Source organism: Oncorhynchus mykiss, chromosome 1 (assembly GCF_013265735.2).
Source record: "Oncorhynchus mykiss isolate Arlee chromosome 1, USDA_OmykA_1.1, whole genome shotgun sequence".
Classification (NCBI taxonomy): Eukaryota; Metazoa; Chordata; class Actinopteri; order Salmoniformes; family Salmonidae; genus Oncorhynchus; species Oncorhynchus mykiss.
This window is the reverse complement of record NC_048565.1, coordinates 33196731-33216375: the sequence shown is the minus strand read 5'-3', so window position 1 is coordinate 33216375 and position 19645 is coordinate 33196731. Positions and strand designations below refer to the sequence as shown.

At 44.5% G+C, this 19645-nt stretch overlaps 1 protein-coding gene across 3 annotated transcripts in view; it reads right to left on the bottom strand.

Annotated features, from left to right (window-relative positions):
• The window catches only part of LOC110521527 (semaphorin-3ab), a 29408-nt gene extending 29390 nt beyond the window's left edge, over positions 1-18 (bottom strand). For all 3 annotated transcript variants that reach the window (XM_036976073.1, XM_021599130.2, XM_021599138.2), the window contains exon 1: positions 1-18. This exon is cut by the window's left edge. The gene's annotated coding sequence lies outside the window, so the exon portion shown is untranslated.
• Positions 19-19645: the final 19627 nt, after the last annotated feature.

Genomic DNA, 19645 nt, shown 5'->3' with positions numbered 1-19645 from the left:
AATGAAAGCAGCTGAGGGAGCCAGCACAGCCAGAGGGGGGGAGGCGGGTAGAGCACAGGAAAGTGTGAGAGAGCGAGAGAGCTGCGAGAGTGAAAGAGAGAGGAGGGAGAGAGAAAGAGAGAGAGAAAGAAGGAGGGCAGAGTGAGTAAGAGAGGAGCAGTAAAGCATAGAGAATAGTAGAGCGGAGTGCTTAAATTGAATGCTGTGCTGTAATTGAACGCTGTAACGGAGAGGTTGTGACTGTTTATTTTCTACAATGAGCTCTACTGTTTTACCTCAGATTGCTCTATTCCTCTACGCTTGACCTCTGCTACTCTCCTTCTCCCAATGCTCGGTTCTACCTGGGGAGACCTACCCTATCTTGATATATCGTTGACAGCAGGACTCTATCAGTACCACTACCAGGACATTAGGTCACTGGTATAATGAATAGTAGACATGTCCTTTCCAGGTCAGTCAACAGTCTCAATGCTCCACAATAACCATCTGAATGAGTCCCATACAGCCTCTACAGGCCGGGCTAGCTGGACACACCACTGTTACTGTTTCACAGCCAAACACACAATTTACTGGTCAGCCTTGCAAAACATGGCCAAGGACTTCACTGTCCTTGAAAGAGCGAGAGAGGTAGCTAGTGCTATTGTAATAAGGACAGATTGCTACGGTAGTTGCAGTGGGCTGTGGGCCAGAAGCTCGGAGAATGGACTCAGCATTAGATTACTGTCCTGTGAAAACATTACCATTAGAATGAAGCTCAGGCCTTATCTGGCTTTAATCAACCATTTATCCCTTAAAACATGTTTCAGATTAGGGGATACAAATGTTTCTACTTATTTACGTTTTATTCTTTGCTGTGTATAGGATTTGTTTATTGACATTACAAAGCAGTAGTGTCAGTGGATAACATCATGGCATTATGGTGAAATACAGCTCATTCGGAAAGTATTCAGACCCCTTCTCTTTTTCCACATTTTGTTACGTTACAGCTTTATTCTTAAATGGATTAACCTATTTTTCCCCCTCATCAATCTACACACAATACTCCATAATTACAAAGTGAAAATATATATATATTTTTTTATAAAAACATTTTCAGACCCTTTGCTATGAGATTCTAAATTGAGCTCAGGTGCAGCCTGTTTCCATTAATCATCCTTGAGATGTTTCTACATCTTGATTGGAGTCCACCTGTGGTAATTCAATTAATTGGACATGATTTGGAATGGCACACACCTGGCATGGCACCATCATCCCTACAGTGAAGCATGGTGGTGGCAGCATCATGTTTATGGAGATGTTTTTCAGCGGCATGGACTGTGAGACTTGTCAGGATCAAGGGATAGATGAACAGAGCAAAGTACAGAGAGATCCTTGATGAAAGCGTGCTCCAGAGCGCTCAGGACCTCAGACTGGGGGCGAAGGTTCACCTTCCAACAAGACAACAATCCTAAGCACACAGCCAAGACAACGCAGGAGTGGCTTCGGGACAATTCTCTGATTGTCCTTGAGTGGCCCAGTCCGAGCCCGGAATTCAAAAATCTCTGGAGAGTCCTGAAAATAGCTGTGCAGCGACGCTCCCCATACAACCTGACAGAGCTTTGGAGGATCGGCAGAGAAGAATGGGGGAAAGTCCACAAATACAGGTGGAAGGAAACCTCAATAAGCTACCAACATGTCAGTGCTCAGACAAATTAAGCGGAATGACATTTACTCTCACGGGTAGCAAAAAAATAACTAGATGAAAGCCACGCCCTTACTAAGCCACACCTCCAGTCTTCTAATCTGACCTGGTTGATCATAGCCAGTGGTGGAAAAATTACCCAATGATCATACTTGAGTAAATGTAAAGACACCTTAATAGAAAATGACTCAAGTAAAAGTGAAGGTCACCCAGTAAAACACTAGGTGAGTAAACGTTGAAAGTATGTGGCTTTAAATATACTTAGGTATCAAAAGTAAATGTAATTGCTAAAATATACTTAGGTATCAAAAGTAAATGTAATTGCTAAAATATATTTATGTATCAAAAGTAAAAGTATATATTATTTCACATTCCTTACATTAAGCAAACCAGACAACACCATTTTCTTGTTTTTTAAATTTACGGATACCCAGGGGCACACTCCAACACTAATTTACAATCAAAGCATTTGTGTTTAGTCAGCCCACCAGATCAGAGGCAGTAGGGATGACCAGGGATGTTCTTTGAAAAGTGTATGAATAGGAACATTTTCCTGCACTGATAAGCATTCGAAATGTAACGAGTATTTTTGGGTGTCAGGGAAAATGTATAGATTTAAAAATAACATTCTTTTCTTTAGGAATGTAGTAAAGTAAAAGTAAAATGAATCAAAAATATGAATAGTAAAGTACAGATACCCAAAACAACTACTTAAGTAGTACTTTGAAGTATTTTTACTTGAGTAGATTACACCACTGATCATTGCTCAATATCCCAACTAACATGTGATCTATCCACTATTTACCCAGCGCTGGGTTGTTTTTAACCCAGCATTTTTTTATGTACAGTATATCTTCTAACTCTATGTACAATAATTATAAACACAGAGACACTAGAAAGAAGACAAAATCAAATAATGTTAAGCTAAATAATGTCACTCCATAGTGTCAGCGGGTCCTGACATGTCTAATGTGTTCACATCTGTTCTGACCTGTCTCACACCTCTACTTCCCTTTCCATCTCTAAACCCCTCACCTGTCATTCCTCTATCTCTCCCTCCCTCTATCTCATCCTCCCTCCTTCCTTTCTCCCTCCTCCCTTCCCTCCATCAGCAGTCTTTTCTCTTCCACCTCTCGATCCCTATCCCCCCTTCTTCCCCCTTTTCACATTTCTCCCTGCAGCAGTTCTAAATCTGTTTCTCTCTCTCCATCTCTGCGAGGTCCCTCTCCCTACAGTCAGACATTATAATTGATATTAATCATACTGAGATCACTTGGCAGGGCTTGCTATAATCTGCTGCCAATGCTTACTGTACTGTACCTAGAGTCAATCTATAATGGTTAGTTAAAACTTTATTTTGACAAAAAAATGAAATATTAAGGTAAAGGTTCAAGCTATTATAAATGGACAAGTACTGGCATATCATTGTAGAGTTGCGTTGAGATGGTGATAAATTACTAAACACTGTAATCCACTGCTGTGAAGGTTTTGTATTTGTGGTACCTAGAACCTAGAGTGTCTTGACAAATAATACGTTTTCATAAATGCAGCATTGAACTCTAAATTAGCCTGATATTACTTAAATTAAGGACCTTCAAGCCTACCAGGAAATTGTGTGGTTGACTGCTTTGAAGCACCAGAAATGTATTGGTAGATTACTCAGTTTCTCTTATGAGTTCAGCGCAGGTCAAACGGTCTGGCTAGAGCAACAAAATGTTTACTTTGCATTCAAGCAGTCATGGATATCCAATAACCTATCTTTCATCAAGACTTGGTGGTGATAGTGGTTACACAATCTCATCGGTGCCCAAAGCGGTCAGCTGACGGTGTGACAACAAAACTTACGCTCTGTGTTTTTCTGAGAACTCAGTGTTGAAGGACTCTCCTATCCAGGTTTCATAGGAGATTTTATATCCAGCAAGTCATCAATGCGCTATGTCCCACTCCTCAACTGTGCTCTTCGTGTGTTTCATTGTGCTTATCAGGACATCAAAGATCACAGGTTTAAACAACATTATGAAATTGATTAATCGTGGTTCATGCTAAGACAGACACATACTGTATGTGTATATTGTGTGAGTGATTGGCTCCATCACAATGAAAAATGTAATAGATGTATACAGTACATATTAAATTAATTTCTGGGAAAGTTTCCACTACAGTAGGGTATACTTCTCAGACACTTGGTGCCTGATCACATAGAGAAATATACCATGCTCCCCATATCTCTCTCTGTCTGACATATATTCCCACACCCACAGTCACACAAGGAAGTTCGAAGAAGTCATCTAGAACACTGTTGTTGTTATAAGAGCTCACTGAGCTGATCACATGACCTTTTGAACTCAGGTCAAATGGACAGGACCACTGTTTGGTCCATGTACACTGCTATAACAGTTACATGAGACATACATATTCCATACCAAAAGTTACCAGACACAATCAATTTCATATTATCACAATTCAAAGATTAAAGCCTTAACTATCACATACGGTTTTGTTATTTCCCACAACCGTTATTGCCCAGTTTTCACAAACAAGTGAAGTTAAAACAGGGAGGTTAGAATTAACACTATCAATCAACACACGTAAAAGCCATAAACAGAGAGTCATCAATCATAGACTCATCAAGAGGACTTTTCGATCAATCAATCAAATGTATTTATAAAGCCCTTCTTACATCAGCTGATGTCACAAAGTGCTGTACAGAAACCCAGCCTAAAATCCCAAACAGCAAGCAATGCAGGTGTAGAAGCACTGTGGCTAGGAAAAACTCCCTAGAAAGACCAGAACCTAGGAAGAAACCTAGAGAGGAACCAGGCTATGAGGGGTGGCCAGTCCTCTTCTGGCTGTGCCGGGTGGAGATTATAACAGAACTAGAGAGGAACCAGGCTATGAGGGGTGGCCAGTCCTCTTCTGGCTGTGCCGGGTGGAGATTATAACAGAACTAGAGAGGAACCAGGCTATGAGGGGTGGCCAGTCCTCTTCTGGCTGGGCCGGGTGGAGATTATAACAGAACTAGAGAGGAACCAGGCTATGAGGGGTGGCCAGTTCTCTTCTGGCTGTGCCGGGTGGAGATTATAACAGAACTAGAGAGGAACCAGGCTATGAGGGGTGGCCAGTCCTCTTCTGGCTGTGCCGGGTGGAGGTTATAACAGAACTAGAGAGGAACCAGGCTATGAGGGGTGGCCAGTCCTCTTCTGGCTGTGCCGGGTGGAGATTATAACAGAACTAGAGAGGAACCAGGCTATGGGGGGTGGCCAGTCCTCTTCTGGCTGGGCCGGGTGGAGATTATAACAGAACTAGAGAGGAACCAGGCTATGAGGGGTGGCCAGTCCTCTTCTGGCTGTGCCGGGTGGAGATTATAACAGAACCAGGCTATGAGGGGTGGCCAGTCCTCTTCTGGCTGTGCCGGGTGGAGATTATAACAGAACTAGAGAGGAACCAGTCTATGAGGGGTGGCCAGTCCTCTTCTGGCTGTGCCGGGTGGAGATTATAACAGAACTAGAGAGGAACCAGGCTATGAGGGGTGGCCAGTCCTCTTCTGGCTGTGCCGGGTGGAGATTATAACAGAACTAGAGAGGAACCAGGCTATGAGGGGTGGCCAGTCCTCTTCTGGCTGTGCCGGGTGGAGATTGTAACAGAACTAGAGAGGAACCAGGCTATGAGGGGTGGCCAGTCCTCTTCTGGCTGGGCCGGGTGGAGATTATAACAGAACTAGAGAGGAACCAGGCTATGAGGGGTGGCCAGTCCTCTTCTGGCTGTGCCGGGTGGAGATTATAACAGAACCAGGCTATGAGGGGTGGCCAGTCCTCTTCTGGCTGTGCCGGGTGGAGATTATAACAGAACTAGAGAGGAACCAGTCTATGAGGGGTGGCCAGTCCTCTTCTGGCTGGGCCGGGTGGAGATTATAACAGAACTAGAGAGGAACCAGGCTATGAGGGGTGGCCAGTCCTCTTCTGGCTGTGCCGGGTGGAGATTGTAACAGAACTAGAGAGGAACCAGTCTATGAGGGGTGCCCAGTCCTCTTCTGGCTGGGCCGGGTGGAGATTATAACAGAACTAGAGAGGAACCAGGCTATGAGGGGTGGCCAGTCCTCTTCTGGCTGTGCCGGGTGGAGATTATAACAGAACCAGGCTATGAGGGGTGGCCAGTCCTCTTCTGGCTGTGCCGGGTGGAGATTATAACAGAACTAGAGAGGAACCAGTCTATGAGGGGTGGCCAGTCCTCTTCTGGCTGGGCCGGGTGGAGATTATAACAGAACTAGAGAGGAACCAGGCTATGAGGGGTGGCCAGTCCTCTTCTGGCTGTGCCGGGTGGAGATTGTAACAGAACTAGAGAGGAACCAGGCTATGAGGGGTGGCCAGTCCTCTTCTGGCTGTGCCGGGTGGAGATTATAACAGAACTAGAGAGGAACCAGGCTATGAGGGGTGGCCAGTCCTCTTCTGGCTGTGCCGGGTGGAGATCATAACAGAACTAGAGAGGAACCAGGCTATGAGGGGTGGCCAGTCCTCTTCTGGCTGTGCCGGGTGGAGATTATAACAGAACTTGGCCAATTGTCTTTCCTCTTAAAGTGTGTAAAGTGGGATGTCACTCGCTGACAAACATCTGACAGTTAGTAAGCTGTCTCCCTTCTCTAGTGAATGATAATGAGTTCTAGTGTGGATGCTCTGGCCATGACTCAGGACTGGTAGAACAGACAGAACCCTGAAATCCAAATCATTTCACACCCAATATTAAAATTCTTGACTCTTTTAAACAATGAGCAAGACACTGAATTATGTAGTGGCACATAATTCTGAATTTAACCAACTCAACATTTGAAATTACACATCTGGCCATCAGTGGTCTATCCACCACAGAGTGTAACTTTGAATGGAGATGTGTGTTTTAGTCATTGTAGTTCTATGTGTCTGGTCTAGACCCAGGGCTGATGGTAGTGACCACTAACATAGCAAAGTGTATAATGACCCATTTAGAAACACTGAGAACAGCAGAACTAATCCCCTACTGAAGTGGGTGGAAACATGGTTATGGTGATGTAGATTTGGAGACTGTTCACACACGCACGCACACACACACGCTCACGCACGCACGCACACACACACACACACACACACACACACACACACACACACACACACACATACCCACCTAGATATAATTTGTAACCTATCATAAGTTTTGCAAGTTTGTAACATATAGTACATTTTGGAAATTCGTAACATTGCACATTTTACAAATTTCTAACATATAATACAAATTGTAATTCAAAACATATCACATGAAATTGGTGATGGACATCCACAAATTAATACATACCACACAAAAAGTAGCATATCATACTAAATGGAGGGTTGCTCATTTACTTACATAATAATATGAAATGCTCTGAGACCAGGTTATGAAGCCAGACAGGACTATTGTTGAGGTAGATGACTGGTGAGTGGCCCACTTGAGATTGATAAAAAAACACTGTCTTCTTTCCCATCTCTTGACAACTCTGATTGAAATGTAATTCTATCTAATGGAAGAATATCAGTTTGTTAGAAAAGTAGTGATGGGCGATAGCATAATAAACGAGCTTCAGAAAGCTACAGAGGAAAAAAATGGTTGTGTTTGAAATTCTTCACTGCTAGCATTGACCATTCCATCCTGTTAGGGAATGTATTTAGGACAACTTAAGAGTCCTCCACTCCTCACTCTCCTACTCCCGTCACCTCTTCAACTCTTCTCCATCTCTCAAACCATATCTCCACTCATCTCATTTCATCCCTTTTCTACACCTCTCCTCCGCATGTCTTAACTCTCCGCCTCTTATCTTTCCACCTCTCTCTACTCCTCACCCACCCATCACCCCTCCACTCCTCTCAATCTCTCTCTCTCTCTCTAGCCTGTTCTATTACCCCTCTCTTCACTTTTCTCTCCATTCCTCTCCTCATTTCTACACTCCTCTCTCCGGTGCTATCAAATCCCCTGAATCTGACACAAACTTTCTCTCTCTCTCCTTCGCTCTCTCCTTCTCTCGGTCACAGTGTCTGATTTCATCTTCACAGCCTTTGTAAAACCCAGAATATTAGCCTCCTCTGCCTTTCTTTTGAGCTCCTCTACTGTTCAGAAACACACTGCATTACATTAGTCCAGTTTTGTCTCCTGTGGGTTTGTGGGTTATCAGAGAGCTACTAAATATAAACTGTCACATCCACTAAATAATGGTGTTAATACAAAGAGGACTTGAAGTGGTCTGACGACCTCAAAGGACTGGAGAGCTTAAAACTCATATATTTCTGGAGTGAGAGGGGGAAGGGTTTGAGTTTATTATGCAGTGGGGTGCCTGTGGTATTGTTAGGGATTGGGTGTTAATGGAGAGGTTCTGTTGATACCCACTGGGAGTCCGGATAACCCCATCAGAGCTCACTCAGGCCTTTTCAAACAATACCACCTCCATCGCCCCACCCCATGTCCACACATGCACTCCTAACTCTCAGATCTCTCTTCCCCCACCCCACTTAAGACCTGACCCCCATCCAGACCAGCTCTGTTACCCCATCTGACTCAGAATAGCCATCTCTTCTTTTTCCTCCCCTCCCCTCTGTTCTGTCTCCACTCCACTCTCTCCCCTCCCCTCTGTTCTCTCTCCACTCCACTCTCTCCCCTCCCCTCTGTTCTGTCTCCACTCTCTCCCCTCCCCTCTGTTCTCTCTCCACTCCACTCTCTCTCCTCCCCTCTGTTCTCTCTCCACTCCACTCTCTCCCCTCCCCTCTGTCCTGTCTCCACTCCACTCTCTCCCCTCCCCTCTGTTCTGTCTCCACTCCACTCTCTCCACTCCCCTCTGTTCTCTCTCCACTCCACTCTCTCCCCTCCCCTCTGTTCTGTCTCCAATCCACTCTCTCCCCTCCCCTCTGTTCTCTCTCCACTCCACTCTCTCCCCTCCCCTCTGTTCTCTCTCCACTTCACTCTCTCCCCTCCCCTCTGTTCTCTCCCCACTCCACTCTCTCCACTCCCCTCTGTTCTCTCTCCACTCCACTCTCTCCCCTCCCCTCTGTTCTGTCTCCACTCCACTCTCTCCCCTCCCCTCTGTTCTCTCTCCACTCCACTCTATCCCCTCCCCTCTGTTCTCTCTCCACTTCCCTCTCTCCCCTCCCCTCTGTTCTCTCCCCACTCCACTCCACTCTCTCCCCTCCCCTCTGTTCTCTCTCCACTCCACTCTCTCCCCTCCCCTCTGTTCTCTCTCCACTCCACTCTCTCCCCTCCCCTCTGTTCTCTCTCCACTCCACTCTCTCCCCTCCCCTCTGTTCTCTCTACACTTCACTCTCTCCCCTCCCCTCTGTTCTCTCTCCATTCCACTCTCTCCCCTCCCCTCTGTTCTCTTTCCACTCCACAGGGCTGGCAACAAGATCTCATGGCCTGACACGGTCTGACTTCAATATACACGTTTGTCCAGGGTGGATAAACATTGCGTCTTGACGGTTAATTACAGTTTAGGCGTTCATTCCGATTGGTTAACTTAAGGGTTAAGGTTTGGGATAGAGTTAAAACAGAAACAACTCAAAGGTTAAGTTTAGGCCAAGTATGTCATTCCCCCCCGCATTCGGTTTTCATCGAGGTCCAGTGGGGTGCACTTAGAATGTATTATATTTAGTTGCCGTCAAAATGTTTAATAAAATAGTCCCATATCCATCACTTTGGAATTTTCGATGCTCCCTGACTGTCTAGCATTAATTTGTATCACTGTTAGCAAGATGGACAGAGTGAAGAGACTATAAATATACTGTAGGTCATTTTTACACAGTTTCAATTTGGTTTTAGTCATTTCAATGTCAAATGTCAGTTTTTACCAAAAATAAATACCCCATTAATTCCAATTGGTTAACGTTTTGGGATAGGGTCAAAACCAAAATAATAAAAACGAGTGCCTAGCTATGAATAATATGATTGGAGATGAGTTTGTGTGTGTGTGTGTGTGTGTGTATATTTGTGTGTGTGATATACCTGAGAAGAAACATATTATCAGGTATGAAGGTAAGGTAACAATGGTTTAATAATCCAACAGGGGCAGGCAATAGACAGGTCAAGGCAGGCAGGGGTCAGTAAACCAGAGGTGGGGCAATTGTACTGGATGGCAGGCAGGCTCAGGGTCAGGGTAGGCAGAGGTCAATAATCCAGAGGTGGGGCAAAGGTGCAGGTCGGCAGGCAGGCTCAGGGTCAGGGGCAGGCAGAGTGGTCAGGCAGGCAGGCTCAGAGTCAGGACAGGCAAGGGTCAAAACCTGGAGGGTGAGAAAAAAAAGAGAGACTGGGAAAGCAGGAGCTGAGACAAAAACACTGGTTGACTTGACAAACAAGACGAATTGGCAACAGAAAAACAGAGAACACAGGTAGAAATACACAGGGGATAATGGGGAAGATGGGTGACACCTGGAGGGGGGTGGAGACAATCACAAAGACAGGTGAAACTGATCAGGGTGAGGAACAGGCAGTGGTTGGAGAAGACCAGCCAGAGCTTGCCGAGGAGTCTTGTTCTGTGCGCAGACTGTGCATGTGGCGACAAACATGGCAACATCCGGAAACGTAGTAGGCCACCAAAAGTGTTGTCACACGAAGGCCAGGGTCCGACGAGAGCCCGGTGATTGTTGATGAAATGTATATGTTTAAATGAATGATTAGAATGTTCTACCCTGAAACTATATAATTGTATGTAATTGATTAGAATCATCAATGAAATACTTTGGAATCATCAAATTATTATTAATGATGTGTGTAGTCTGTCAGTAAAATTATAATAAATTATGTGTGTAGTTTTAGTCAGAATTAGGGTAAAACAATATATCTGTACAATATGTCTCTGTAGTATCTTAAACACAGACTGTCTGATCAAGATTCGCTGCCGACCTTGTCTAGGGGCCACAGAGATTTGGGAAAGGACAGGAAGTGCTTCTCACGGTCCCTAATCTCTGTCGGCTGGGTATTGATACAGTATGTGCGTAGGATACCTACTGTTTGTGTGCAAATGTATGTGCGTATGAATTCTGTTTTTGTGCAAAAGTATGTGCGTAAGGAGCTAGTATATAAGGAATGGTTTTGTACAACGAACTTGCGTGGCCGTGAATAAACATCACCGCGAGAAGCACTTGATTCCCAACATCGTAGTTCCTCTCCGTGGTGCTGAGGCGGTGGGAGAAGAAGGCGCAGGGATGCAGCTTAACCGTGAACGTAGCCTGAGGCCAATCCACCACCGCTCTCATCTTCTCGGGATCTGGACACTCCCAGCAGAGATGATGTGGCCCAGAAAGGGAATGGTGGAGCGATGGAACTCACACTTCTCCGCCTTAACAAACAACTTGTTATCCAGAAGGCATTGCAAAACCTGACGTGGAGCACGTGTTCATCGGGGGAGCTGGAGAAGACGAGGATGTCATCAATGTAGACGAAGACGAACGGTTCAGCATGTCGTGGAGAATTTCATTCACCAGAGTCTGGAACATGGCATGGGCATTGTTGAGGCCAAAGGGCATGACCAGATATTCGTAGTGGCCGCTGGCCGTGTTGAAGGTCTTTCACTCGTCCTCTTCTCATATCCGCACCAGGTGGTAGGCGTTTCGTAGATCCAGCTTGGAGAAAACAGTGGCCCCATGGAGGGACTCGAAGGCCGAGGAAATGAGTTGTAGCGGATAACGGTTCTTCACAGTAATGTCATTGAGTCCCCGGTAGTCAATACATGGGTGCAGGGTCTTGTCCTTTTTCTCCACGAAGAAGAAACCTGCGCCAGCGAGAGGGACCGATAAATCCTGTAGCTAGGGAGTCACCAATGTAGGTCTCCATAGCCTTGGTTTCTGGTCCGGACAGAGAGTACAGATGTCCCCAGGGCAGCGTGGTGCTAGGGAGAAAGGCAATCCCGCAGTCATAGGGGTGGTGCGGAGGAAGGGAAGTGGCCGGGGACCTACTGAACACCTCCCAGAGGTCCTGGTACTCTGCGGGAATGGCAGAGAGGTCCGGGGCAACTTCCAAGCCCCCATAAAGACGTCCCGGGACAGGTTGCTCCGACTTCAGACAAATGGGAAGTGCAGAATGGACTCCAACCCATGATAGCACCCATAGACCAGTTGTTGAGGGGACTGTGTCGCTGGAGCCAGGAGAATCCCAAAACCATGGGAATCTGGGAGGGCTTGATGAGCAGAATAGTCTCGCTGTGATTCCCTGACACACGTAGGTTGATGGGAGTGGTGTTATGGGTGGCCTGACCTATAGAGCGCCCATCCAGCACGTGAATATCCATGTGAATGGAGAGGTGCTGTGTGGGGTTGTTCAGCTCGGAAGCCAGTGTGGCGTCCAAAAAGCTCTCATCAACCCTTGAGTCAATGAGGACCCGAAGAGATTTGGACTTGTTTCCCCACAGCAGAATAACATGAAAATGTGTATGAGCAAGGGAAGCAGAGAACTTCTCCATATGGCCCACCAGAGTACTCGCTCCTACCGGTGAGCCTGGTCTTTTACTGGGCAAGAGGACACAAAATGACCAAAAGTCCCACAATACAGACAGCTCCTTGTGTTGATCCTGTGTTGCCGCGACAGCCCAGCTCTGCCTAGTTGCGTAGGCTCGGGAAACAGTGCCTCGGCCGTCTTCGGTGACTCTCAAGGAAGGTTGGGAACCCTCGGCTGCTCTCGGCAACGGGACCGCTGGGGACTTCTGGGACGACATGGAGGTGAGGTGGAATCCCTGGATTTGCGAGCAAAAGCAAATATCCTCTCCCATCCGTAGTTCCCTCAATTGCCCATCATTACGGATGGTCAAAGCGATGAGGGAGTCAAGATCCATGGGTAAATCCCGAGCAGCAAGCTCGTCCTTAACCTCCTCTGAGACGCCGTGCAGGAACATGTCGAACAGTGCTTCCTGGTTCCACAAACTCTCCGCTGCCAACGTGCAGAAATACACCATATAGTCAGCCACTCTGCTGTCGTCCTGCTGGAGCTGGATTAGCTTTCGGGCAACTTCTCTCCCAAAGAGCGTGGCATCAAAACCTTCCTCACCTCTCCCACGAACCCCTCCAGATTCACGCACAGGGCCGGCTGTTGTTCCAATACGGTGGTAGCCCAGGTGAGAGCCCTCCCAGACATCAGCGTGATGAGGTAGGCTATCTTGGAGCGATCTGAGGGGAAGGAGGAGGGCTGAAACTCTAAAATGATGGCACAATGCCCGACGTGTTCGGCTCTCCATTAAAGCATTCCGGGGGTGGTAAACAGGGCTCCCGGGAAGGTGGGGTGGCCAGTGGGGCAGCGCTGCTAGCCGCCAAGTTGCTGAGGGGTGATGGGGTTACCACCGTGGCAGGCTGTCCCTCAGACAACCCACGTAATAGCTCCAGCAGCATGTCCAACGCCCGGTCTTGGCACTCAGCCAACGTTTGTTCCCCCTCCGTAAGACGACAAGTAAGTTCCTCGTGCCTACCAATGGAGGCTCCTTGGGAGGAGATGATGTTGCGCAGCTGACCCTGGTCTGCTGGGTAAGTCATGGCCAGTTCGTACTATCAGGTATGAAGGTAAGACCCAGATGCAGACAACGTCGAATTAACAATGGTTTAATAATCCAACAGGGGCAGGCAATAGACAGGTCAATGCAGGCAGCGGTCAGTAAACCAGAGGTGGGGCAACGGTACCGGACAGCAGGCAGGCTCAGGGTCAGAGTAGGCAGAGGTCAATGATCCAGAGGTGGGGCAAAGGTACAGGTTGGCAGGCAGGCTCAGGGTCAGGCAGAGTGTTCAGGCAGGTAGGCTCAGAGTCAGGACAGGCAAGGGTCAAAGCCTGGAGGGCGACTGGGAAAAGCAGGAGCTGAGACACAAAAACGCTGGTTGACTTGACAAACAAGACGAACTGGCAACAGACAAACAGTGAACACAGGTATAAATACACAGGGGATAATGGGAAAGATGGGCGACACCTGAAGGGGGTGGAGACAATCACAAAGACAGGTGAAACAGATCAGGGCGTGACACATATGAAATAGAAACACAGTCTCTCCTGTTTCCACGGATATTGAGTTGCCTATCATGATGAAACGGAAGCTTTGGGGGTGGTGAATGGGCATAAATCCCATGGCTCAGGATCTGAAAGTCGTGTATTAAATAGACAGATTAGTCCATGTACTATTTATAAAACAAAAACTGGGGACAGTGTTCTGTCCTCGACATCCATGCAGCCCCACCCTATCCACCCTATCTGTCCATGCAGCCTCACTCTATCCACCCTATCCACCCTATCTGTCCATGCAGCCTCACTCTATCCACCCTATCCACCCTATCTGTCCATGCAGCCAGGGATGTAATGGAGCATAAAACACATACATGCTGTTTATGAACCTGTTACAAACGTTTAAGCTAAATTAGCATTGGTAGGATTAGAGTTTACCTTACTCGCTGCCAGTCATCTAAACCAGCGTTTAACATTCTAGCCACTAAATCCCTGGTGGAAGTCCCACCCTTACCTTGCAGGATTAGTAAACTAAAACACATATAGACCTTCACTCTATGATTCAATACATTCCAGTAAAGTGATAGACTGTACAGTAATCTTACCCGTCAGTAGGGAATAGCCTATAGGATTCCTGTTCTCTAACTGGCAGGTTTAGCAGAGCTCTGAGGGTCGCTGTTCTCAGCCTGTTCTTTCTCCACATGAATTTATCATCTGCCATGAATATTTCACTGTGAGTCTACCTGAGTTACACAACCACAAGGATTCACATTGCTCCATGTCTTTCTACACAGAGATGACATGAACTGGGATAGGGACATTTACATTTCACCACCGCCACTGCAACATTGCCTTGGCTCTGCTGTTGAAGGTTAAGCTCAGGTTTGTTCAATATGATTTACTGTAACACCCTTATCTATCCCCAGAACCACACAGAAATCTAAATATATGTTTTTTTAATCAATAAACATGGATTTTGATGTTTTGATGTTTTTAGGCCTACTCCTATATGTATAACACACAGGTCTGATTGGGCATCGTTGGTGTATGTGTGTGTGTTCTGTGGCATTATGTAAGACCAAGAGAAATAGGAACTGAGACTGCCACTTGGTCAGCAGTCTTGTTGTGTACTGAGCCTTGTAAGCTCTTGGCACTCTGTCCTCCATAGTGAACCAGAGTCCTGCTAACAGTCAGTCAGATAGATGTACTTTCCAGACAGGGCTTTTCTCTATCACTGTGAATATGCAGCTGTTGTAAACTATCCAGATCCTTAGAAGGTTTCCATGCTATCATGAGACACACCAGACTGACAGTACAGCTTTAGACCTACACCATTATACCGTCTCTGTCCAAGTAACTTCTTAATGCATTCACTTCACTCGAATGTTAGGGTGATCGATCATGAATTGTACAGTTATGTTATTGTTATCAACCATAACATTCGTGTTATCTTTTCCCTCCAAAGGGAATTGTCCTGCCTCACACCTGTTAGTGTGTGATCATGATGAAGTCTATCCCAGACTGCAGACAGTCCTTTCAGCCAGGCCTGATAACCTCTGTTTAGACTTAATACAATAAAACCTCTGTATGATGCTTATCAGCATTGATTCATTGTTCATTCCTAATGGTTAAGACATGAACAATCTGATTCTGATTCTGTCCCAGCAGAGAAGCCAGGAGCATTGCAGTTGTTCTCTAAATGTATTCACCATTCCTGGAAATTCACAGAGCACTGTTTTATTTTCTCCACACACAGAAACCTAAGCCTACACCCTACCAATAGTACTAAAACATTTGACACTAAAGAGGGACTTCATGTTACATATAGTTTCAGTCCCTCAATGATTTGTTGTGATATTTGTGGGCAAACAGATTTTGCTGTGGTAATTCTGACATTTTGCATGGCCATATGCAATGATTTTGTCCAATGTGTTGTGAAAATGCGCTGACAGGGGAATAGGTTTGTTGATGTGGATTGATTGAACCATATTATGCCAGTGATGTAAAGTACTTAACTAAAAACAGTACCACTTAAGTCGTTTTTGGGGGGCATCTGTACTTAACTATTTATAGTTTGACAAATGTTTGTTTCACTTCACTACATTCCTAAAGACAACAATGTACTTTTTACTCCATACATTTCCCTGACACCCACAGGAAATGGTCCAATTCACCCACATATCAAGACAAAATCAGTGGTCATCCCTACTGCCTCTGATCTGGCGGACTCACTAAACACACATGCTTCATTTGCAAATTATGCCTGAGTATTGGAAATGTCTATCCTTAAATGTAAAAAAAAAACAAGAAAATGGTGCTGTCTCATTGACTTAATATAAGGAATTTCAAATGATTTACACTTTTACTTTTGACACTTAAGTATATTTAAAACCTAATACTTTCACTCAAGGAATATTTTACTGGGTGACTTTCACTTTAGTGATTTTCTATTAAGGTATCTTTACTTTGTCACGAACCGGCTCGAAGTTCGTAACAAAAGGGAGGCAACGTGGAGACAAGGAATAACAAAATATATTTATTAAATAAAGTAAACTAAATACAATTAACAATGGTGTGTTTAATCAGTAGTGTAAGTGAGTGTTTTGCATGCATAAATGTGATAATGCAGGGTGTAAAGGTGCCAATGCAAACAACCAAAAGGCCACAAAAATACCACAAAGAAATTCTATAAAGGTGTCTGCATGGAGAGTCTCCCCAATGAATGGGGAAGAGGTGCATTTATCCTGGGACACACACGGGCCCAGGTGTGTCCCATGTCGCTGACGACCCTCCCGGCTCCACCCACCGACATCCTATTAAGGAAAACAAGAGCAAAGAGAAAGAATTCGGCAGACAGAGTGGGAGGGTCGTCACAACTTTTACTCAAGTATGACAATTGGTTACTTTTTCTACCACAGTAATATGCAGTAAATGTGTGGTGATTGGTTGAAATTGCGAGCCCTCTTTTTGTACTGCAGTGATGTCAGTTTCATGCAATAATATTGCAATTATTTAACTCTTTTATGCAGAAATAGTGCAGTGATTGGTCAATTTTGCAAGCCCTCACATCCTGCTTGTTGTATACATTGGTAGTGTGTGTGTGTGTGTATATGTGTGTGTGTGTGTGTGTATATATATATATAAATATATATATATATATATATATATATATATATATATATATATATATATATATATATATATATATATATATATATATGTTAACAGTTGAAGTCCGAAGTTTACATACATTTCAACCACTCCACAAATGTCTTGTAATCAAACCATAGTTTTGGCAAGTCGGTTAGGACATCTAGTTTGTGCATGACACAAGTAATTTCTCCAACAATTGTTTACAGACAGATTATTTCACTTATCATTTGAGTCAATTGCAGGTGTACCTGCAGATGCCTTTCAAGGCCTGCCTTCAAACTCAATGCCTCTTTGCTTGACATCATGGGAAAATCAAAAGAAATCAGCCAAGACGCCTGAAGATACCACGTTCATCTGCACAAACAAAGGTACGCAAGTATAAACACCATGGGACCACGCAGCCGTCATACCGCTCAGGAAGGAGACGCGTTATGTCTCCTAGAGATGAATGTATTTTGGTGTGAAAAGTGCAAATCAATCCCAGAACAACAGCAAAGGACCTTGAGAAGATGCTGGAGGAAACAGGTACAAAAGTATCTATATCCACAGTAAAACAAGTCCTATATCGTCATAACCTGAAAGGCCGCTCAGCAAGGAAGAAACCACTGCTCCAAAACCCCCATAAAAAAACAGACTACGGTTTGCAACTGCACATGGGGACAAAGATTGTAATTTTTGGAGAAATGTCCTCTAGTCTGATGAAACAAAAATAGAAATGTTTAGCCATAATGAACATTGTATGTTTGGAGGAAAAAGGGGGAGGCTTGCAAGCCGAAGAACACCATCCCAACCGTGAAGCGCGGGGGTGGCAGCATCATATTGTGGGGGTGCTTTGCTGCAGGAGGGACTGGTGCACTTCACAAAATAGATGGCTTCATGAGGAAGGACAATTATGTGGATAAATTAAAGCAACATCTCAAGACATCAGTCAGCTTGGTCGCAAATGGGTCTTCCAAATGGAAAATTACCCCAAACACACTTCTAAAGTTGTGGCAAAATGGCTTAAGGACAACAAAGTCAAGGTATTGGAGTGGCCATCACAAAGGCCTGACCTCAATCCTATAAAAAATGTGTGGGCAGAACTGAAAAAGCGTGTGTGAATAAGGAGGCCTACAAACCTGACTCATTTACACCAGCTCTGTCAGGAGGAATGGACCAAAATTCACCCAACTTATTGTGGGAAGCTTGTGGAAGGCTACACAAAATGTTTGACCAAGATAAACAATTTAAAGGCAACGCTACCAAATACTAATTGAGTGTATGTAAACTTCTGACCCACTGGGAATGTGATGAAAGAAATAAAAGCTGAAATAAATAATTCGCTCTACTATTATTCTGACATTTAACAATCTTGAAATTAAGTGGTGATCGTAACTGACCTAAAACAGGGAATATTAACTAGATTTAAATGTCAGGAATTGTGAAAAACTGAGTTTAAAAGTATTTGGCTAAGGTGTATGTAAACTTTAACTGTGTATATACAGTGGGGAGAACAAATATTTGATACACTGCCGATTTTGCAGTTTTTCCTACTTACAAAGTATGTAGAGGTCTGTCATTTTTATCATAGGTACACTTCAACAGTGAGAGACGGAATCTCAAACAAAAATCCAGAAAATCACATTGTATTAATTTGCATTTTATTGCATGACATAAGTATTTGATCACCTACCAACCAGTAAGAATTCCGGCTCTCACCGTATTGAGGGGAGGATGGGGCCATGTATCGCGAGATCTTGGCCAACAACCTCCATCCCTCAATAAGAGCATTGAAGATGGGTCGTGGCTGGGTCTTCCAACATGACAACTACCTGAAACACACAGCCAGGGCAACTAAGGAGTGGCTCCGTAAGAAGCATCTCAAGGTCCTGGAGTGGCCTAGCCAGTCTCCAGACCTGAACCCAATAGAAAATCTTTGGAGGGAGCTGAAAGTCCATATTGCCCAGCGACAGCCCCGAAACCTGAGGGATCTGGAGAAGGTCTGTATTGAGGAGTGGGCCAAAATCCCTGCTGCAGTGTGTGCAAACCTGGTCAAGAACTACAGGAAATGTATGATCTCTGTAATTGCAAACAGAGGTTTCTGTACCAAATATTAAGTTCTGCTTTTCTGATGTATCAAATAGTTATGTCATGCAATAAAATGCAAATGAATTACTTAAAAATCATACAATGTGATTTTCTGGATTTTTGTTTTAGATTCCATCTCACAGTTGAGGTGTACCTATGATAAAAATGACAGACCTCTACATGCTTTGTAAGTAGGAAAACCTGCAAAATCGGCTGTGTATCAAATACTTGTTCTCCCCACTGTTAGTCATTTCAAGCCTTATTCATACAGTTTTGTTAAGAAGGAAATAGGTAATAGAAAATGTTAAAGTTTCATATTTGCAACATATTTGTTCTGTGCAATTGAGCAAGTTTCCTCAAAAGTGACTACACCTCAGTAATTTAGAATTTCGTGGGTTGTATGTCTATTTTGTGGGTTTTAGCAAAAAGGTGAGATGTTAACATTTCAGCATTACTAGTTATTTTCTATGGTCCTCTTATGACAAATAATTACTTTTGAAGACTCAGTAGATTACATTTTAGATTACATGTAGTTACATTTAAGAGGAGATAAAGATACAAATGTTGTAATTAGAAACAACAAGGTGATTAATCACAATTGTAAAAGTTTATATGAAAATGGATATAACCAAAATTAAACAACAGTTGGACTCAACAACCCTGAAGCAAGTATCAGCAGAGAAAAATCACTAAAAACAGAGATCATCCAAAAATAAATATGAGATACTGTTGAAACATTTGCATGGAGAAAAGCACTGGGAATGGAAGGCTTTCCCATAGAATTAT